Below are 24,203 nucleotides of genomic sequence, written 5' to 3' on the forward strand. Positions count from 1 at the left end.
CAATGCTTGGAAAACATCATACCCATCATCTCAAGAAGAAAAACACTGAACAAACTGAAGCTGAATAACTCTTCTTAGATATGCAACGGAGGTTGCAGCACAAGTGACTGCTCACTAAACAAAAGAGACAGACAGTGGATACAGGAATCACAGTGAGCTAAAGCAGAAGTCCAGAAGCTGAAATACCTATGTAGTTGAATTAGGAAAACTGACAAATTGATGGGCAGAATACTGAGCAAATATGAAAATGAAACAAAATCTCCAGGGAGGTTTAAAAAGTCTGTGGACTTCTGCGACATTTTCCACCAGGAGCCCCACCATGCATGGTCTCATGGAAAAGACTGGGGAAAAAAATCCCTTTGCTTCCAGCAAGGGGACAAATAAGCAGTCATTTTGAAAATGGACAGAGCATCCTACTCTTATAAAGAAGTTTTCCTTCAGGAGAAACTATTTATGATACTTTAACCTTAACCTACAAGAAATTTTCTAGAACCCAGTCAACTGAGAAAAAGGAAACACCATACTACAGTCCTGCCTAGCCTTTCTGTCATACCTAATGATGAGAGGAAAAAGAAACACTTGCGAAGGTCACATCCCAGTGCCAGAAGTCTCAGATATGGTAGGAGTGTGGAACTGTCTGAGTGTGAATTTAAACTAACCATAACTCAAATCATAAGGGATCTAGTAAAAATATGTACATAAACTGCAAAAACAGACCGTATTAGCAGGCAGATGGAAATATAAGGAAGAATAAAGCAGGCATACTAGAAATAAAAACATTCTAATACAAATAAACACTATCTTTGATGGCTCAGGAGTAGACTAGAGATGGCTGAGTGAGCTTGAAGAAATGCCAATATAATATATAATATTCCAAAACAGAATATAAGAGAAAAAAGAGTGGAAAAGTGCAAAAAAAATCTGAAAGTTGTAGAACAAATAAAAAGGTATCACTGATTGTAACAGAAATAACATAAAAAGAAGAAAGGAAAAAAAAAGACAAAAGAAATATTTTAAGCTAAAAATGGATAAGTTCTCAAGATTAATAACAGAAATCAAACCATAGAACCAGGAGGGTTAGAAAACACTTCAGAGGATGAATGATAAAAAATATCCATGAATAGAATTATATACTCCAACTACAGAAATTCGAAGACAAAGACTAAAAGATCATTAATAATTAATCTCTAATCTTTAGTCAGGTTGAAATAAAGAGAAAGAGAGAATAGAAAAGGAGATATGGGGGGTTGGGCTGTACTAATATCAGAAATGAAAGTTACCAACATAAAGCATAAAGTTCCCATACATATTGCATGCACCAAAAAGGGATATTAGAAACAAGTCTATGTACAGAGATTTGATAACTTAGGTAAAATGAATGAATTGTGTAAAGACATAATATTCCAAAATCTCACAAGAAAAAAATTGCATAGGCCTGTGGGGACAAGTGCATAAAGTACTGCATACACGGTATACGTTAAGGGAATCTGAGTGGCAGGCCACTCCCCTCATGCTAGGAGTGTGAGTTGCAGGCCACTTACCCTGTAGGCATAGCCCCAGGCATGAAGCCACAAGTTGCAGTCCCTTTACTTGCTCCAAGGCCCACTCCTAGATTGGTCCTTGCAAGGACAGTTAGCAGACATTGCATTGGTGGCTGCCTGTAATGTGCTTAGCTATTGCCTGAGTATATATAGATGGTAACTGTGCAATAAAATCAGACCTGATTCCTGCTTGGTCTCTGGAGGTCTTGATTAGTGACTCAGCAGCCACACCCTCCTCTTCTTGTTCCATGGACCTTCTCACTGGACAAGGGAGAGCCCATGCATATGCCTGCCTATATATATATATATATAAACAATTGAAATAATTATTTATCTCTTACCAAAACAGAAAAATTCAGGCTTAGATCCATTCACTGGTAAATTCTACCATCCATTTCAAAAAGAAATTTTATTGTCTACGATCTTTCTTAGAGGTGTAGAGGAAATCTATCTTAACTCATTCTACAAAGCTGGTATTGCACTAATACCCAAACAAAACAAGCTATTATGGAAAACTATAGAGCTTTATCTTTCGTGACATAAGTTCAAAAATCACTAACAAAATGTTACCAAATTCACACAAAATTCTATATTTAATATCACTAAAAAAGAAATACAGTACCAGGACTAAGTATACTTTATTTTTATATACACACACACACACACACACACACACACATACATACACACACACACACACACAATTCTGGTTTAATATGTAAAAATCAATTAATGTGATCATATCAATAGATGTGAAAAAGCATTTTACAAAATCCAAAACTTTTTCATTAAAAAGTGCTTCATTAAATTAAAAGTTAATTAGAAACTTCCTTAACTTAACTGACACTGTATTCAATGTTGAGAAACTAGAAGCTTTCCTGCTAGGCTCAAGTAAAAGGCAAATAAATATGAGACCTCTCATCACTTTCTTCAATATCATTATAGGAAATCCTAGGTAGGTAATGCATTGAGAAATAAAACAAGGAAATACACACAGATAATGGGAAATAAAAATAAAACTTGCCTTTGTTCATAGATTATAGGAGAAAGTCCCCAGAAATTGACCAAGAACTCCTGGAACTGAAAAACTATTATAGCTAAGTTGCAGGATTTAGGTTACAGTAGGAGCACAAGTCAATCATACACCCTATATACTCTCAATGAACAAGGGGAATTTGAAATTTAAAACACAATAGCATGCCAGATGTGGTGACACACAACTGTAATCCCAGAGGCTCAGGACACTGAGGCAGGGGACTCTCAAGTTCAAAGCCAGCCTCAGCAATTTAGTGAGACCCTGTCTCAAAATAAAACATAAAAAATGCTCAGGATGTGTCTCTGTGGTTAAGTGCCTAAGGTTCAATTGCCCCCCAACAACACCTAAAGGCAATAGCATTTACACTAGGACCCCCAGAACTGAAATACTTTTGTTAAGTCAAATGAAATATGGTCAATGTGAGAAAAGCAACACAATTTGTTAATTTAAAAAAAATAATAAAATATTCATGTTTATAAAGAGAAATACTCAGAATTGTTAAGATGTCAGTTATTCCCAATTTGATCTACAGATTCAATGCAATCCCAAACAAGATTTCAAAATGTTTTATATATGAACATGAACAGTTATTATTTGTCAACTAAGTTTTAACTAATATTATTACTATATTTTTTAATATAAGTTGAACTGTGAATTGACAAGCTGGTTCTAAAATTTACATAGAAAAGCAAAGACACTAAATTTCCCACATAATACTGGAAAAGAAGAAAAGAAACAGGAAATGAGCACCATCAAACTTTAAGATTTATAAAGATACAGGTATCAAGATAGTATGACATTTTCTGAAGAAAAGACAATGCAGCCAAAGGATAACTCAGAAGTAAATTCACAGTGCCACAGATATTCTTAATAAAGGAGAGAGAATCTTCAGTGCATATTGGATGGTCTCTTTAAGAAACGGTACTGGAAAAACTGAATATCAACATGTAAATTAAAATAAATATTCTAGACACATCTCACAAAAATTAACTAAAAAGACAACACATCCATAAATATAAACCCCAAAGGATAAAACTTTCTAGATAAAATGGGACAAAATCTAAATGCCCTTAGGTTTGAATGTTGTAGATACAAACACTAAAGGCAAAATTCATGAAAGAGAAAATTCTCTTAAGTTGGAATTAATTAAAATCAAAAGCTTCTGCACTGTGAAAAATAATATTAACAAAAAATGGAGACAAGCCAGAAAACTATTTGCAAATCACTCTCACAAAAGATTCATTCAAATTATTCAAAATACCTTAAATCTCAACAATAATTAGCGAACAACACAGTTTTTAAAAATGGACAGATGTAAAGAGATGCCACACAAGATGTGATATACAGATAAAAAGTAAAAATATAAAAAGGTGCTAAACTTCAAACATATTAGGAAATAGGAAATTAAAACAATAATAAGATACCACTGAATACATATTAGAAATGTGAAATTCCAATAGTGAGGAGGCCAAATGCTGGAAAGGCTGAGATGGAACTTTCATTCATGATGGTCAGAGACACAAAATAGTGCAAACACAGTGGAAGGCAGTTTGAAATTTCTTAAAAAATTAAATGTGCACTAATCATACAATCCTGACTCACCCTCCTTGTTATATGCTTTGCACAAGATTAAAAGACCATGATACAGGAACCCTACACCTCATTATGAAATAATATGTAGAGTTTATCTTCTGGCTCCAGTTTATATCAGCCACAGGGGAGCTTCCCTGTTGATAACTGAACACCACACAGGGGATTAATTACTTCTGTCAACTACCCCCAGCTTCTTATTTCCAGTCAACTGGTCAACTGTGTGAGTCATTCCACATACCCATTTCCTTCACTAATCTCCATACTCTTCAGGGGTTCCTGGTACCAAAGAACACATTCACTACTGGTAACCTCTCATCTGTTGTTTCTCCTTTAGAGTGTCAAGAAAAGTGACCCTTCCTTATTTCATGGTTGAAAAAGAATGGACACAATCCATCTCCTGATGTGGAGACATTTTTCCACTTCTTTCACATTAACAGGGTCTCCCTGCAACATTCACTGGCACAGGAATGCACGGTAGTTCTTATCAGTTGCCTACTATCATTTCACCTAGTTCTATTGTGATAAGTATTTTCCCCAAAGGACATGGCTTTGTCTTTCACTCTTAAGGAAAACACAAAAGAGTCTTCTAAATGTTATTCCAGAAACATTGCAAGTCATGTCACACTTCAACTTCATTTTCTAAACGTTTCTTCTTAAATGTCTCACTAAGCTGGGCATGGTGGCACAAACCTGTAATCCCAATGCCTTGGGATGCTGAGGCAGCAGAACACCAGGTACAAGCCACCCTAACAAAAAGTGGGACACTAAGCAACTCAGTGAGACCCTGTCTCTAAATAAAATACAAAAATAAAAATAAGAAAAATAAGAAATAGGGCTGGGGATGTGACTCAGTATCCGAGTTCCCCTGGGTTTATTAGTTTATATCTGGAGCACAATAAGCTTTGTAATTAACTATAACAAGCTTACAAATAATTTCTGGATAGACTTGAATATTTTAGGCCATTTTTACCTCAGATCTAACCACTGTCACAGTTGTGACCTCATAGTATAGATGGCAAAGAGTATGTGCCACAAGAGAAAAAAAAATCTGCTCTTTTCTCTTTTGATCTGGGTTTTCACTACTAGCATAACCTCCAACTTGTGTCTCCACAGAATCTCTTTTAACCACTTGTCTACTTTTTGAGCAAATTAACAGAATCTAAATGTTTAAAATGATAAAATTTTTCATGTTACACTTTATCTACTCTGCCTGTTACTATTCTGAGCACTTCACATTTATTGTCATGATTCATCTAAGACTTTGATGGAATAGATAACTACTAAGCTAATCTTTCATTGATATATGCTAAGATTAAACATGTTCTGATTGTGGAACTCCTGCAACCAGGAGAACAGTCCTCAACAAACATGCTGAGACTGTTTGTTGTGATGTAGTTAAAAGAACGGTATCAGCAATCCTGGCCTGATTCTTGGCTACTGTGTGATCTGGGTAGGGTAAATCAGCAAAACTCTCTGAACTTGAGATTCTTCCTTATGATATAAATAACAAGGAAAAGATGCCATGTAGAATGCCTAAAACTCTCTGATATACTATGTGCATGTAAAAAGTGAGAGGGGTATTATATAAAGTTAGAAATGCTAGATTAAAGCATAGCAAATGAAAGAGGAAATTATGGGAGGGGGCACACAAAAAGAAAAGAAGCAGAGTATGATACATTGAGGCATTACAGTCTTCTTAGGTACAAGCTACTCAGAGTGTCATGTCTGAATTCACATCTTATAAGGGTTAAAATAACCTTCTCACTAATTAAACTGTATATTTGTATTACAATGAGTCATCTTATTAGGCAGAACATATACACAATGATATACTGGAACTCACAAGCCCAAATAAGACTCAAAAATGTGTTCCCAGTGGGAAGAGGCAGTCCTGCATCTGGCCTGAGCTCTGGTGGGGGTCTGCTGGTGGTGGGTCGGAGCCAGGCCTACCTTGGGCCAGGCTCTGACGCCTGTCAGCAAGGCTGACCTGGGCTGGGGCTGAACTCTGACAGGTGTCTACCAGTAGGGGGAGTCGGTGCGTGGCAGAGACTGAGCTCTGGAGGGCATCTGACAGTGGGCAGAGTCATTCCTGGGCTGAGTCTGAGCTGTGGCAGGGGTCAGCCCAAGGCGGGATGGACCCTTGACGACCTTCTTCCCCAGGCTGCTGCCTCATGTCATTGTGGGAGATATGGGCAGATCCTGAGCTCCCAAGGATGTTTGCTGATGAGCCAAGGCAGTCCTTGGCAGGGCCAAAGGATCTACAGGCATCAGGCAGTGGCGGGTAGAAACTGGGCCTTCCCTGGGGCCTGGCTCCAGGGCAGAGCTTGACCCCAAGGTAGGCCTGGCTCCATCCTGCCTCCTGCATAGTGTGGGATCCTCCTCCTGGCACTCCCCAAGCCTAAATAGGCCTCTTCACTCTGCTCCTTCACCAGCAGCCACAGGGGCTTAAAAAAAAAAAAAAAAAACAATTGATATAGGAACTCTCCAAGTGCATCAATGCACTCTACTGTCCTGGATAACTCATGAAAGCAAATGGAAATTTTTAAAAAGTAGATCAGAAATTAGGACTTTGGTCAACATGTGGCTAGAATAAACTCATCTTCAATACAATGGGAAAAAAAGAAGACAGACCATGTCACCCTATTGTGGGAAGCCATCCTGACACGTGACTGGGCGGCTCCCGTTAAGGGTCTGGGGCTTCTGGCTGTGTCGGAATTTTCCCGGCCCTTTCCTGATGAGAGAACCCGTCCGTGTGGGGGTGTGACTGACCACTGACCCCGGGGGCCCAATCACTGACCCTGCCCTTGGAGTGCAGTCCCCCCTCAACCTTCATTGGATGGAATTATACCCTGAATTTTTTGTTCCCCAATAAAAGGCTACTCCCTGGCGTGTTCACTCTCTCTCTCTCTCCTGCTAGCCCTGAGTAATCCTTGCTGCCCTGCTGGGCGGTTAGAGGTTGGAGCCAGAGAGGGGAGCCGTCTCGGACCTGGAAATAGAAATAAGGTAACTGAGTCTGTGTGTTTTATTTCGATCTCTTCTAACTAACTTTATGCCAAGAACCTCATTAATGAAACCATTGTGCAGGCCGCGTGGTGGAACCCTATAATGTGAAATTTTCCTATGATTTCCCATCTTGCTCGATGGATAACCCAAAGCCCAATGCGGTCCCACAAGGACCACAAAAACTTGTAATTCCACAGCTTGCCTTGGGAGACTGCAGGGCCTTGCCAGCCCCCTTGCTTCATTGGGGCTATAGTACCTGTCATTTCCTCTCCAAGGGTGTCATTGTTATTATGTGTATGGAGTTATTAAGAGTATTGTTCTATAGCACCAAAGAGAATCACAGTATTATGCAGCCATCAGCATCCTTTGTTCATCCCCAGGACTTTTCTACTCACCCATTCAACTTGTCCTCCTTTAATACTATCTTGCCACTTCCCTGTTGCTAATGCCAGTAACCACCATTCTACTTTTTGTCTGTATGAATTTGATTATTTCATAGATTTATGTGAACACCAGAAAAGTACAAGAGCAATGTATGCTGATGTATGTGTGTACATGGGCAAACATACCTGCATACACATACATGCATTAGTAACCAAATTTCCCTTCTTGCTCTCCACATTTATGTTTAGAATTCCTCCTATATAGTGTAAACACTCATTTATTTTCTTCCTGGACTTTGATGATTTATACATTTAATTTATCAGAGCATCTGGAGTTTATTTTAATGTCTATATGAGATACGGATTGAAGGAAAGTGACCACAACACTTGGAGCAACCAAAAGATCTTTATTGCAGCAGTACAACAAAGAGAAAAGAAAGAAGGAGAGAGAGAGAGAGAGAGAGAGAGAGAGAGAGAGAGAGAGAGAGAGAGAGAGGAAGCTCATGCAGGAGAGAGACAGAGAAAGCAAGAGAGATAGCAAGAGAGAGGGGCCCTGGCAGGAGGGAGTTTTTATAGCCCAAATCTAATGGGGCCTCTGGGTCTGCAAGCTGCCTTGCTGGCCCAAGGGGGGTTGAGTGCTCAGCCTTGAGCAGGATTGAATGTTCATACTTGAGGCAAACAGGTGATAAAGGACCAGAGAGAGGGGTTTTGAGTGTGTGGGCTATCTTGCAGCCAACATCTGTTCAGCCTGCCCTGCAGACAACACAGTTCAGACTGCTCTGCACCCAACATTCCTCCCTTTTTGTTTTTCTAAGTGACATGGGGGACGGCATAAAGTCCTCTGGCTACTTCCTGCTTAATGGTGGGCGGTGTTAGACCTAGAAGGGGAAGTGGAGGAATGTTCGGGGGATAGGTCCGAGAACACCAGGGCAGCCAGAAATAACACTCAGTGGCTACAGACAACTACTGTGGTAGGGGTAAAGTCCATAAAAGTTCCTTGAAGCCACAAGTCCTCGATGGCATCAAACCAGTCCTGGATGGAGGAGATTCTTGGTATCAGCCACTGGTCCTCTAGCAGGGACTGTAGGAAGTATTGGAGGTGGCTTGGTTGAATCCAGTAATGTTAAGGGTGACAGCCCGATTGCCGCCAGTGGAAGGGCAATCGCCTTGACCCATAAACTGAGAGAGGTGGTGTCATCCTGGTGTCATGTCGCTTGGATGTAGAAGCGGTATCTGTGGTCTGAGATAAAAACTTGAGAGAGAATAATGATTAGTAAAAGAAGAAGAGGGTTGGTGAAAAATTTTGAGTTTGGTGGGCATGGTGGAAGTCCAGGACTGGACATTTGGAACAAGTGCCTTTTTAAGGTGGGAGATATGGTGGTACCAGGGGAGTTTAGGTTTGATGCTTCCTTGTGGGGATACTGTTAAGCAGACAGAATAAACAGAGTGGACATGCTGGAGAATAGTTCTCATTCCTAGGAAGTGAAAGAGTGATTGTGAAAACTGGAAAAAGGGGTTAGAGAGGGTTTTAGATGGGCACAGAGTCTCTGGAGCCAGAGGAGTTGGTCATGAGTCGTAGATCTCCATCTTGGGCATCAGGGCTGGTAGTCTTAAAGAAGTGGTTGAATGACCAGCTTGTTGGTGAATTTGTGTATCTGATCTTGCATGAAATTCTGTAGGCAATTTAATAGACATAGTCCTATTAGGAGAAACAGAGAGAGGACTAATAGGGGTCCTGTGCAGGGGAGGAGCCAAGGCCATACTTGACTGAACATTCCCCATGGAGCCTGTGGGCTTAGTTGCGGTCTCCTCTTTTCTAGCTGTTCTTGTCCTTTATTACTCCAAGGAATGACTGTGTCTTGGCTTAACTGTTTTTGGTAGGTGTTTAAGATCAAGTGGTCAAAATTGACTGTTTCTATCTATTGTCAAGAGTCAGCCGAGTCCCCATAGGGGTCACTTGTGAGGGAACTTGAGAGCAGCTTCTTAATTCTGCTAGTGCCATTTGCACTAGGATGGGTCCAGGTCTTGCTTGACCATGTGGCTTCCCTTGGAAGCATCAGGGATGTCTCCTGTCTCCAATGACCCTCCTATTCACAGCAAGTGCACTGATTGGCTTTTCATTCTCTAGTGGTCTCATTAATCTCCCTGATCAGGAGGTTATGTGGCCCAGAGTTGCAAAGCTCTTTAGAGAAGTTGCCTGTTCCCTGGATTCAGACTGACTCAGAGGGCCAGAGCCCAATATTGGTTTTCTTGGCCATTTTAGTTTAACTTTAAGTCTTGATCATAAACATCCAGCAAAGTCAGTTTCACCCTAAATTAAGAGTATTGGGCTTTAGCTGAAGTTTGGCCTATGTTGGAGTCATTCTTACATGTAGTAAGATGGGAGGCATAGCCTTATCTCAGGTAAGCCAGGGCTCTTTATAAATCTTAGGTAAAGTGTTCTAGTATTGAAGCTGATCTTTTTTTTTTAATATTATTTTAGAAAGTTTACATATATTGTTGCTTGATGTCACATGAATACTAGCTAACACAATATGATATTACATTTAAATTGTACCCAGTGTATAGAACTTTATATTAATCTTATTGATAACAGGTCCAGTTATAGAACATTAAATGATATAAATAAATCTCCAATAAGTTATTTTTATAAGCCTAAAATAACCATGCAACCTTTTGGAGAACATCAGCTTGATATAATTTTTTAAAGCTTCTATCTTAAAGACATATACCTGGAAAATATGAACACATTTAATATACAAAGAAGAGTAGTAGTACCACAATTATTATTGATGTTTTTATATTAATCAAGTTTAGCTTTTAAATAAATAACATATTACAATATTACAAAATAACAGTTGTTGTTTAGCTATAGTTGTATATACAGACCTTCTTTAGCACTTACTTAAACCTATATAGCCAGCATACACAGACTTTCTTCATCACTTGCTTAAACCCTCTTATTTACTTAATAGACTCTCTTATCCAGAAACACATTTTCCTTCTATTAAATCCATACCTAGAACCTTCTAATTTCTCTTTCCTATGTGTTAACTCTTTTTTTATTCACACTTTGAAACAATCCTTGTAAATTTCTGAATTTAGGCAAACTATTCCATTTTAACAAGAGATATTTTGTTATTTGCAGTACACAATTAATCACATCTGTTGACCATTTCATGAAAACATGAACAATGTTTAAGTGCATAGAATTATACCGTTGTAGGGACGGACAAGGCAAGACACCTAAGATAGCACTGAAGATAGGGAAACAGTTTTATTTGGTTGCAACCGGATTCAGAAGGCACAGCTTCTGTTGTAATCAATTAATCCCCTGAACCCCAAATTTAGGTTGTTTCAGAATTTTGTACCCAACATGTAAGGGAAAGGGCTCAGAAGTTCACAGTCTGCAGAAGTTCACAAAAAAACAGGCTTTTTTTTTTTTCTGTTCTGGGCAAGTTAACCCTTCAAGGACACTTGGGAGGGGAAGAGCTATTTCTTCCCTTTCTCTCCTCTTCCCCCCACCCTCCCCACCCCCACCAACTGTTATCAGGGAGCCCAGTTGGTAACTTCCTTATCTTAGACACGTAGCCTTCTCTGTGAAGCCCCAGCTCAAAGCCAGAGGTCTTGTTCACATATTTTGTGAAAAACTAGTAAGGGGGTGTCTAGCTTTTTGAGTGCTGATTTTTCCAGCCAGTGACCAAGTAAAACAGGGCAACAGGAAAATTGGAAGTTTATCTACATTAAACTTTTTTGTAGAGATTCTTTTGCTGAAAGTCCTAAAATCAGCTATGGTGAGGATTTCTGGAGAAGGTCAGTTAAGACTTTTCTGTGGGCCTGGGTAAGGAGGGGAAGATGGGAAGGCGGGGCTGAGAGCAGCTCAATGGATCTGAGAATGAGGAAGGAGTGATGTAAAAGAATAGGATTTTCCCTAGCAAGGAAAACTTGAACAGTAGAACAGGTAGAGCAGAGGGAAGGATGGGAGTGAATATCCCCAAAAGCCTGTAAGGGACAATTCTTAGTAACCTATTTTCAGTGATGACAAAGCAACTTTAAAGGCCATTTTCACCAGATCTCTGATAGGGGTCTGAGGGCTCTACTTAGCTCCTTTGAGCTTTGGGTTAGCTGGTAAGAGGACCTGGTGGGACCTGGTGTGGGCACTGACAGAAGAAGAGAGGAGTGAGTGGGTGAAGGGATTCCTTCAGTACCTGCTACCTCAGAAAAGAGGCAATGGTTTGAGGAAAGGCGGTTGTTTAGGTTTTTGATCTAGTGAGTGGAGAGGAGAAGTCAGGTTGTTCAGGTGGGGGAGACAGTGGAGGGGCTGGGGCAGAAGGTTGAGGGTGAGGACCTATTTGAGCCGGGCGATAGGGTGGAAATTCATCAGTAGGGTCAAAAGTAGTGGATGAGTCCGGAGGAGGAGAAGATTGGGGATCAGTGGTTATGGGTGTTGGTTTGCAAGCTAGAAGAATTTGCAGAGGTCTGCAAGAGGTGCAGAGAGCACAAGCAAGAAGAAAGCTTTGATATAGCAGCTTTTTACCCATTTTTTCGAATGCTCACAGTAATTGTAGAGATCCCTTAGAATGCAGGGATCCAGGGACCCAAAAGGAGGGCCATCTGCTTTGGTTGTCTAAGGGATAAGTAGGCCAGGCCTGGGTGCTATATTTGATCAATTTTTTGGGTTTGATGTCTGGTGTCAAGGAGAGGGTTTTGAGGTTATCCAAGAGGCATTGTAGGGGAAACTAATTTATTGTCAAAAGGGGCGTCCCCACTAGAGCCAAAAATCAGGAGTGCCTTAGTGGCAGGTTCGAGCTGCAGAGATTGGTCATCACCGAATCCTGACAGTCGAAGCTTTCGTCCTGGATGGAGCCAGACCCGTGGGAGACCTTGGCCAAGGCTTTTCAGTACCCCTCCTGGAGAGGCCGGATACTCCCAGGGCTGGAAAGAGAGAGACAGGGGAAGAGGAAGGAAGGGGAGGGTAAGCATCTCTCTGGCGGCCAAGTCTTGAAGGTGAGGAATAGGACTTTAGGAGAGCCACCAAGACCATGAAGGTCTGGGTGGGGTGTGATGTTCAAATTTTTGTTTTGTGTCCCTGGAGGTTACAGAGTCCTTTGAGGGAGACCTACAAAGCCTATGCTGGTAAACTACCAGCTGGGAAGGGAAGGGAATAATTTTGAACCCAGGAGTCGATTCTGCCCGAGGAAGGAGTCCCTGAGGGCCACCGTAGCCTTAAAGGCTGTGGTGGGGTGTTTTCCTCCCTGCAGGTGGGCAAAGAGGTTTGCCGGACAATCAACAGTCAAATCCTCCTGACACCACCATTGGGTTTAGGACTCCAGGAAGGGGAAACTCACCAACCGAAGGTCGGTGGTGTATGGAGTTCTGGCAGTTGAGAAAATGGGTTCAGGCCATCAGTGAGTGGCACTTCCAAAGGAAGAGGGACCCAAAAGTGGGTTTTAAACCCTCTCCCGGGTTTCAGCACCAATGAAAGGAAAGTGACCACAACACTCAGAGCAACCAAAAGATCTTTATTGCAGCAGTGCAACAAAGAGAAAAGAAATAAGAAGAGAGAGACAGAGAGAGAAAGAGAGGGGGGGGAGTGAAGCGCACACAGGAGAGAGACAGAGAAAGCAAGAGAGATAGCAAGAGAGAGGGGGGCCTGGCAGGAGGGAGTTTTTATAGCCCAAATCTAATGGGGCCTCTGGGTCTGCAAGCTACCTTGTTGGCCCAAGGGGGGTTGAGTGCTCAGCCTTGAGCAGGGTTGAATGTTCAGACTTGAGACAAACAGGTGATAAAGGACCAGATAGAGGGGGGTTTGAGTGCGTGGGCTATCTTGCAGCCAACATCTGTTCAGCCTGCCCTGCAGACAACACAGTTCAGCCTGCTCTGCACCCAACATTGATTGGATTTCATGTTCTTACCTACATCATAAGGCATCTTCAAAATGGTCTCAGTACCTTTTCCTGAATAAGTTGTCTTTCTCCAAAGAATGGAAATGTGACCTTTGTGACATTATAACGTGTTTTATCAATGCAAGTCTTTCATGATCTCTCTTTTGACTTCTGTCACTGTTCCCAGTTCCCACACTTCACATATTACAATACTCTAGGTGAAGATACCTCTTGATGCTAAATTCATGACTTATCTTATTTTTCCAAAATGATACTTTTGTGCTGGGCAAGATGGCATATGCCTATAATCCCAGTGGCTTGGGGGACTGAGGCAGGAGGAAGGAGGATGTCAAGTTCAAAGCCAGCCTCAGGAACTAGGAGGCACTAAGCAACTCCGTGAGACCCTGTCTCCAAATAAAATACAAAATAGGGCTGGGGATATGGCTCAATGGTTGAGTGCCTCTCAGTTTCAATCCATGGTACCAAAGAAAAAAAAATTAAACACACACACCCACACACACATCTCACACGTTCATACTCCTGTGACTCAATTTTTCAAAATGACTTTAGACATTTATTGCTCTCATGATACCTCATTGGAAGTAAGATTTTCTATATATTGAAGTGAGGAAAATAGATAGATGGTCAACATGGGCCTCTCTCTAAAGGAATATACATGACCTCTTATGATGTGATTCTTTATTTTCATAGATTTATTTTTGTGGACCCCAAAGACTCATGAGAACAACATCTGAGTGCTGCATATAGCTATTTAAATGGATTCCAATGGGACCTTCCTCTCTGGGTTCAACCACATTATTTATTTTTATTTTATTAGGGATTGAACCCTGAGGAGCTAAACCACTAAACCCATCTCCAGCCCTTTGTTGTGTTTTTATTTAGAGTCAGGGCCTCATTGAATTGCTTATGGCCTTGCTAAGTTGCTGATGCTGGAAATGACATGCCCTCAAGAGCTGAATTTCCTCCCCCCTCCCCTGCATTCTGAAAGTAGAAGTGAGTTCCCTGCAGGGTTTGTTCCACCTAAAAAAGGACCTGCTACACAACATTCAGAAACACAAAAACCTGATGTCTTTGTTCCCTCTTCAAAATTAATTTGGGGCTGGGGATGTGGTTCAAGCAAGAGCACACTTGTCTGGCATGTGCAGGGCACTGGGTTCAATCCTCACCACCACATAAAAATAAAATAAAGATGTTGTGTCCACTGAAAGCTAAAAACAAATGTTTAAAAAATTCTCTCTCTCTCTCTCTCTCAAAAAAAGTAATTTTACTTATTTCTTATTTCTAGTTTTTAAGTAGCTGCTTTTACTTAAGTTAGTGACCATACTTTTGCTATAATTTAAGCTAAATGGAACGATAATTCTTAGGATACTATTTTGTAAATACAGATGGTTTAAATATGAATCTTATAAGTAAATTATTCCTATTCTATTGTATTCCAGAGATCAGCATTTAATTTGATTAAGCCACTATAACATAAACAACAATGGGATTTCTGGGTACTTGGAATCTAGCCATTGTGGATATTTTAAACTCCCAACAAAGGCAGTCCCTTTATACAAAGAAGTGTATTTAGTAATATGGTAGCAAATATGAAAGTAATATTATGCTTAAGAAAAGATTTTCATTGGTTTAAAGTCTTGTTTGGCATGTCAGCTAATTTTTCCATAACAGAATAACTAGAGCATAGTAAGAGTTAACCAGAAAACACAACTAAACATGTCATGGACATCGGAGATCTCAAAAACAAAGGAAAACGAAGTTTGCAGGGAACATTTTAGAATTGGAAACCACAAATTAAACTCGCTCTGTTCCCATTTTCCCTTCTGTTATCTTCTTTGTCCTCTTCTTCTACTTCTTCTCCTTCTCCTCCTCCTGCTCCTTGTTCTTAAACCTTCAATCAATTAATTAATTAATTAATTAATTAATTTCCATATGGGGCTGAGGATACAACTCAGGGCCTTGCACCTACTAAGGGAGCGCTCTACCACTGAGCCATAACCCCAGCCCCTTTTTTATTTTATGACCATTTTCATGAAATTCAGAAATTCTTTCTGCTGTGTTCACTGATATGAGGATTGACCTAGTCATTGTTTAGTTTTCTGGGAGACTTTTGTAAAATACACATAAATTATTTAGGACATTGAATTGAAAAAACAAAGATGTAATTCCACAATTGGTTATTCTTAGATTTGATACTCATAAAATGACTCTGAAAACTAGTATAAAAATTTTTAAACTCTCACTTTCCATTTCTATATCATTGCCAACAAGTGAAAATTCAACAACCTGGACCAATCCAGAAACCACACTTTGAAAAATGTTTCCCCAGTACAAATACAGAACATTTATTTTAAAATACCCTAATTATGAACTAGTAGTTAGAGCTACATTCAAGTGTTAAATATGCTCTAGTTTTGTGTGCCTATTTGTGTGTGTGTGTGTGTGTGTGTGTGTGTGTGTGTAAAATATGCATTGACATTTAAAATAAGTTCAGGAGTATAGCCCCCTACTTAAAAATAAGAAGCAGCATTATCTCATTTGAATGTCAGTGAAGAATCTGCCTGATACTTGAGGCCACAATTAATTGAAAGGAGAAAAATTGGGGACTTGAAAAAGAAAGTATACACGTTTAATAAATCTAATTGGTCTGTTTTCCCTCAAGAGTCTCACCTGTTGTGAAATCAGTCCTATATGCAACCCTACCTTGTCAGCATAAAACATCAGTTGCTCTAAATGAGTGGATGGAGGTCTGCAGCCATGGTTGGTATAAAATGGACTAAGGATCCCTCACTGATTGTTATCCAGAATGACTTCTGCCTGTACTCCTATTGGATAATAGATGCTGATACAGTTTGGGTCTTATACCAGTAAACTGCAATGAAGCTAATTTCTGGTTGAAAACTACTCAATTCATTTTACTAACTGGTTTTTGGAAAACACTGCCTTGAAAATTTATCTATATGTTCATAACAGCATCTATATATCTCTCCCCTGTGGTTTTGCTAAATGGGTAGTGAGGACTGGATATAAGTTAAATGTCCATTAGTAGGTAGAACATTGTAATGTGAATTACAGTGCAGTTATCAGTGTAAACTCAATCTAGGTAACATTGATTCAGCTCTGTGTAATAGGCCTGCTTCTGAAAAACACAATGTAGAGCTCCAAAAGTAGAACGATATTTTCAGAATACCATATTATGTTTGTAAATAGATAGAAAGATAGATACATAGATATAAATATATAAAAAGGGCCTGGAACTACATATTTCAATAAATTTCAATGTCAGTAGTGGGAGGTACTAGCAGATCAAGAGGACTGTGGCTGTCTGTGAAGTTGTTCAGTTTTTAAAGAGTTTTTAAAATGTTAATTGACAACAAATTCAAAGGGTTTTAGTATGTTTTGAGGTGTGACTTGGTAAGACAAGCACAGAGGTGAGAAATACTTAAGTACAGTTCAATAGAACCAGGTATAATATCGGTACACATGACTCCATGAATATGAGGAAAGAGAACACTAAAAAAACCATAAGGACTAAGGAAAGATCAGGATTAGGGAGGTTTGTAGAAACAGCTGAATTAAAAAAGCATGCAGTGGGCAGGAAAAAAGGAAGAAAAGGCCTCACAGTTGGTAAACTGATTGGTTCCACTATATAAATAACAGAGTGGCCAGCTCAGAGGGAAAGTGCTTTGCAACTCTGTTGAGAGACAACAGAAAGTGCCATCAGAGTGGCAATATGAACCCAATAAGGCAGATTAACTCCTTCGCATTGTTGATCTATAACAGCTATCTTTTTTACTATGCCTCTGTTGATCTATATTGACACAGGTTAGGACCAAATGCAATGACAAATTTTTGTCACATGTATTGATGAATGCTGATAATTCCACAAAGCACAGGCATTTTAGTTAGTGTTCTCAATACTTCCTTTTCTATTCTCATCTTGTTTAAAAAAAAAAACTTTCAGAAGAAAGAAGTTCTCCCTAAGCCACAATTGTCCTTTTTTGAACTACAAATTGAGTGCTATTTCTATTTGTTGTGGCTGGTTCCTGAATATAGTGTGTAAAACCTAGAAAGTGTCATGCACCAAAAGAAAGTACACCTTCAGTGAGTTCCATTCTTTGCACACCAGGGTCGCCTTATTGTCATTTAAAGGTCAGAATACCAATGTAACAGAGAATATTCTTCTTCCTATGACTAGAGTGTTATTGACTTGCTTGTTCAGATGAAAAATAGGATACGGAAATTGACTTGAAAGCCAGTATTTTGATACAGTTGCTGTAGAGAAAACTAAACTACTCTCATTTGGACACTTTTAGACACTTATGCAGCTCTGGTCACATAAGTGTAAATAACAACAGGTCTAATCAGGCATGGTGGCCTATAGGTTTGAACTTGCATGCTTAGAAAACCAGTGATTACCTGTGCATCTTCTCCTTTGAACCTCATAGGTGACTCATCAACAATTCAAGTGTTAACTCAGGAGGAAAACAATATGTTTGGATGTCCTTTTTGTACATCAAGCCATGAACTCTTTGTCTTAACATCAACAATTTAATTCACGTTCAGGAGCTACATCCATTTCAGAGAGTCATATCCATCCTTCTCTTGGCTATATATTTATAAGGACCAGCCAGCTTCCTTAGATGTTTTCAGGCCCATGAAAAGTCCAAAGAAAAGAACATCTGAAACAAGAGTTTGAAGAATTTTCAACAAATACTAGTCTAGAAATGCTGACATGAAAAACAACTAAAGTTTTCAACTCCTTCTTTTTAGGAACGTTAGCTGTGCTGTGCTTTTCAAAAATGATTTGTCATGTGGATGTGTAACCGATGTGATTCTGCAATTTGTATTTGGGTTAAAATTGGGAGTTCATAACCAACTTGTATCTAATGTATGAAATATGATATGTCAAGAGCTTTATAATGTTTTTAACAACCAATAAAAAAAAAAACAAAAAACAAAACAAAACAAAAAAAAAACCATGAAGTGTGAGGACCACAGTAATGTGCATCACCAGCAGCAACCAAGATCCCTGTCATTACGCCTCAAATGCTTCCCAAACATCTGCCCTGTGCCAGGCCCTGCTCCGGGTACTAGGGACATGGCAGCCAACAGCCCCAGAGATGTCTGCACCCTGGGAGCTCATGTCCATGAGTTTGCACTCTGGTGCATGGGGTGGGGGCTTCTCCTGTAAAGCACCAGGTATTACGTATTTTTAGTTGCAAAGCCTCGGTTGCAATTAAACACCTCCCCATGGTACTGAGAGCAGCCATAAAAATAGGGAGGCAAGGGCCTGGGGTTGTTGCTCAGTGTACAGTGCTGTTACCGCTGTTGACCGGTGACGAGTCCTTGCTTCCCCAATGTTGAAGAATAACACCAAAGAAGCACGCCGAGGCAAGGTCAGAGTAGAAATTAGAAGTTTATTAAAGGACAGCAGAAAAGACTTCTCCCGGAGGAAGAAGGGGACCCAAGAGGTGGAATCCGTGGAAGGGATGTTGTCTCCCCTTTTTATAGTTCTTTCAGTGATGGAATGTAGGTGGGAAGGACCAAGGGGTGGGACACAGGTGGGCCAAAGAAGTAATCTGGTCAGGAAGGACTTCTGAGTCAGCACCTTTTTGCTGGGGGCTGTTCATTAACCTTTCTTTGAGGTGGACTTTGGCCTAGGGCCTTTTTGGGACTTCATTAACATTCCATGAGTTGTCCTGTGTTTTCCCTGAGTCATTCTCCGCACGGCCTCCATTTTAGATTTCACTCGATATTAGACCCAATTTATCTAACTACACTGACTACCTAACTTTAAATCTGGCTTCAGTGCTTGCCTCTTACATGTGAGGCACTGGGTTTCAATCCTCAGCACCACAAAACAATAAATAAATAAAATTAAGATATTGTGTCCATCTACAAATAAAAAAATAAAAAAAAAGAAAAGAAATACAGAGGCAAATAGGTGTGGCTGCATTCCAATAAAATTTATTTTCAAAGAGAGCAGGAAGTCAGGTACTGAAGTAGATGCAGACACATGTATATAAGCAGAAAACGTATAGATAGATAGATGGGTGTAGCTTGGGGTCGAGCATGCTTAGCATGCACAAGGCCTGGGTTCAATCCCCAAATTGCAAGAAATTAAACGATTTTGTGAAGCCTATATTGGCAGTGATTATTGCCTTCAGGGAGTTTAAATACTTAAATTTAAAGTGAATTCGAATTTTATGTGTTTTGGTATTGCTCAAGATTCTACTGTATTTCTCATTAATGATTCACAAATTATGTCTTTCCAAATTTTCACCATTAAATACATTTTGCTGCAAAAAAAAAAAAAAAAAATGATTTGTCATAACTGATTTGTGCCCATGTTAGCAACTCTTCTGAAATTACTTTGGAAGTAGACTAATGTGAGAGTTTTTCTTTAGAAATAATTCAAATTACTTGCATAGGAAGTGTCAGCAGGTCTGGGGATGTAGCTCAGTGGCAGTGACCTTGCCTAGCATGGGGCCCGCCGGAGATGGACTTTCACCCCAAAGACTGCAAGAAAAGAAAAGGGAGGGAAGGGTGAGAGAAAGTTGGAAGGGAGGGAGGCAAAGTTGGAGGGATGGAGGGAGGTAGAAAAGAAGGAAGAAGAAAAGGAGAAAAACCAGGAAGGGAGGAAGGAAGCAAGGAAGGAAGGAAATAGGGAGAGCACAAGAGCAGGGAAAGGACTGAGTCACTAAAACAAAAGGCAAGCGACACAAATACAAATATAGGCCATAAAAGCTGTTTGAACAGTTTAGACAGCTTTAGAATTTGAGTGACATCAAACTGAGTGTTATGATGACTGGATGGAATCTTCATATTAAGCCCACCTTGGCCTGGCCTAAACCAAATCAAGGGGTGGGTGGCATGGAGAGGAATTCTCTCTGGCTGGAGTGGAAGGGACCTAAACCTGTGGCACTTGAGGATGCACTGGGTAGGGAAGGGGACAAGACTCCCCTGATGGGCAGTGGAGCACTACAAGGCTCCTGGGAGCCCTTGTTCATGGCTGCAACCGCCATACGCCCACCACCCGCCATAAGCTCAGCCCCTGAAGGGGCTCACAGTGGTATGCTCCGTTGCCTGGTGCAGGTTTGAGTTCCTGACCAAACACACCTGAGTGTCCGCAGCCTGTGTTGGCCTGCCTGGTCAGGCTGTGGTTGTGGTGGCAAGAACCAAAGCCATCTTGGCATGATGGAGGAGCCAAAGGCTGCCTCTCAGCCATACTAGTGGGTGGTTCTGGAAGAAGCACCCAGGGTTGTGGCAGCATTGTCTGGATTCATGAAGCCAGGCCATCTTTCTTATGGCTTTCCTTGGGAGTTGGTGATGTGTACAGCTCTTGGATTTTTTGCTGTTCTCTCACTTTTCTGGAGAAGTTTTCAGTCGGTTACTAGTAGGCTTTACGTGGGAAGAGAAAAAAAGCTGGCTCCAAATCTTGCTGGACTTATTGAAGAAAAATGTGGACTTCTTGAAAACGTTAGCCTTGTTCAAAAAGAACATGAAGGCTTACACTGATCTTTAAAGGATTGCAGGTTTGAGAAGGGTTCAAGGGAAGCACAATATCTGGAGGCAACCTACGAAAAGCTGAATAGGTCCGAATCCAGCCATGGCGTTGAAATGCTCTCTCTAGAAGAAGAGCTCAAAGCACAGAAGGCTAAACATGGTCAACAGGATGAAACGATGGCACATATATCATGAAGGATACAGTCCCTCCAAGGTGAATCTGAATCCCTCAGATCACAAATAGCTGAAGCTAAAACAAACTGGAGACTCTTTCAAGTGAATGAGGAAGGACTGAAGCTGGCAATCTAAGAGGCTTTGAATGAAAGTTCCCAACTTCAGCAAACGCAGAGTCCAACAATACAAGGAGAAGATGAAGCACAGAGGGAACAAGGAGGGGTCCAATATAAAGCAAAAATCATATTGGAGGACTCTAAAGTAGCTGCTTGTTCTCAAGTTCTAAGGAATACAGAAAATCACATGGGGTCTCCGAGTGAATGCTTGCTGATGATGAAAGATAGGTCTTCTCCAAGCATGGGAGCCCAAAGGGATGCTGGTTACCTGTTATTGGGAAGGACGAGTGAACCAGAAATTGGTGCTCACTTGGATGATGAGTCCAAAGGAGCTTTGAGGAAACTGGTTTATGGTGCTAAGCTAAAGGCCTCCTTAGAAACCTTGGAAGGAGAAAGAAATCAAAAATGTACTTTCTCATCTGAAGTGGAGGAAACCATGGAAGACCTTACCAAACACCTTAAAAGTCTGCAGACTGAACAGGCATCTTTGCAGTCAGAAAATGCACAGCTGCAAAGTGAAAATGAGAGACCCTACAGAAGAACTTTAAAGTCATGATGGAACACTATTAAGAAAATATGATGAAACTGCACAGGAAATTAAGAGTGGAGGAAAACTACTGGGTGGAGCAAGAGGAGAAACTTTCCAAAGTCGAAGAAAAGATGAGCCATACAATGGAAGAGCTGGACACCTACAGAAAGCGAGCCAATATTTGGAGAGAACCATTCATTCCTGTCTGGGGCAGATTATTTCCTCTGAGAAAGAAGCACATGCTAGAGAGTTGGCAGCTCGGATTGCTGAAAGAAACCTCAGTTATTTCAGGAAACAAAATGCTCACAATGGACAAAAATTAACTGAGAAAGAGCTTAGATTTGAACTTGTAGAAAAAGATCTGTATGATGCACTGGATGTTTCCAACTCAGCATTGGTCAGAAAGCCTTCCCCAAATGGGACCTCACCAATGGGTCAGCCTTCATCTTAAAGACACCTCCCCATTTTGAAAAGAATGGTCCACTCACACTCTCACCTTTCACTCCATAGGGAGGAGGAAGAGGCTCAAGGGGCTCAGAGAATTCTCTGGACCATGTGAATAGAAGTGAAGGAAGAGAATCCAGCTGTGACAAGTTCACTGATCTTCTGATAGCACCTTCTGGCGCTGGGCCCCTGTCTTTTCCATGGGAACAGGCCTGCAGGCTGGTGATCCCTCCACCAGGCCAACCATATTCTTCTGAACCATGTCTTTCTCTACAAATGCAAGATGGACGTTTCTCAAATTGTGGTATACCATCAGGACCAGCCGAACTCAGAAGTACGAATATGTGTCCTTTAGATAAAGGGGATGGGCCTATGTCTTCACAATGGCAATCCAGTAGAAAGGAGACCATAACCGATTTCGGGGACTCCGATGTGCCTGATTCACCTCTCCATGCTGAAAACCAAGAAACTGGCTCTGGCTCTGTGTTGGCACCTTTCCCTTTAGTCAGAGGTGCCTTGTTTCCAGTTGACCCAAGGAGTCATTTCATGAGAAGAGGACCTTTTTTTCCTCCACCTCTCCCAGGAAACTTGTATGGGAACCTGGAGAGTATTTTCCACCGGCCCCGGCACTCACTCCATTTCCAATGCAAAATGTCTATGCAGGGAGCTGTTTTTCTCATGACCTCCCCCCAAGAGATGGAATTTGTCCCCCCACCCCCGCATTCTGAAGGGTTCCTTCCACCTGCAAATGAGCCTGTTACTCAACATCCAGAACCAAAGAAGAAACCTGATGTTGTTGCAATCTCTTCAAAAGTAATTTGACTTATCTCTCATTTTTAGTTTTTAAGTGAATGCCTTTACTTCAGTAATTGAATATACTTTGGCTCCAATTGAAGCTCAATTGAACTATAATTCTAAAGATAGAATATTGTAAATAAAGATGGTTTACATAGGAATCTTATGAGTAAATTATTCCTATTTTATTTTATTCCAGAGTACAGCATTTAATCTGATGAAGCCACTATTACATAAACAACAATGGGAGTTCTAGGTACCTGTAATCTAGCTGATGGAAATATATGTGAAACTCCCAACAAAGTTAGTCCCTTTATACAAAGAAGTGTATTTAGTATGACTGTAGCAAATGTGAAGTGACTTTAGGCTTAATGAAAAATTGTCATTGATTTACAGACTGATTTGGCATATCAGCTAGTTTTTTCATATCAGAATAACTAGATCATGGGAAGAGTAAATGAGAGAACACACCTAAACATGTCATGGAAACAAGAGATCTCAAATACAAAGAAAAATGAAGATCTCAGGGAACATTTGGGAATTGGAAACCACACTTTAAACTCACTCTGCTTCCCTTTTTCCCTTCTGTCAACTTCCTTGTTATCTTCTTCTCTTTTTCCTCCTCCTCCTCCTCCTCCTCCTCCTCCTCCTCCTCCTCCTCCTCCTCCTTATACCTTTAATTAATTCATCATACATTCATGCATTGGTTCATTCATTCATTTCACATATGGTGCTAAGGATCCAACTAGGGGTTTTTGCAAGTGGGAAGCCAGCACTCTAGTGCTGAGCCAAAACTCTAGCCCCTGTCTTTTTTTTATGACTGTTTGTATGAAATTCAGAATTGCATTCTGCTGTGTTTCACTGATGTGGGGATTGACCTCATCTTTGATTTTTTTTTTCTTGGAGACTTTTGTAAAATACACATGAATTATTGGACACTGAAATGAAGAAACGAGGAAATTCCCCAATTTCTTGTTCTTAGATTCCATTCTCTGACTCTGCCAACCTAGTATAATAATTTTTTTAACTCTTACTCTCCATTTCCATATCATTGCCAACAAGTGAATATTCACTGACCTGCACCAAACACACATTGAACAATGTTTTCCCAGTAGAGACCAAGACACAACACTTATTAAAAAAAATATCCTAATTATGAATTAGTAGTTAAAGC

General features: G+C 40.4%; 1 pseudogene; it reads left to right on the plus strand.

The window, feature by feature from the left end:
* The first annotated feature begins 20,662 nt into the window (after positions 1-20,662).
* Positions 20,663-23,056, plus strand: LOC114078809 (melanoma inhibitory activity protein 2-like; annotated as a pseudogene).
* The last annotated feature ends 1,147 nt before the right edge of the window (positions 23,057-24,203 follow it).

Source organism: Marmota flaviventris (assembly GCF_047511675.1).
Source record: "Marmota flaviventris isolate mMarFla1 chromosome 10 unlocalized genomic scaffold, mMarFla1.hap1 SUPER_10_unloc_1, whole genome shotgun sequence".
In the NCBI taxonomy this organism is placed as follows: domain Eukaryota; kingdom Metazoa; phylum Chordata; class Mammalia; order Rodentia; family Sciuridae; genus Marmota; species Marmota flaviventris.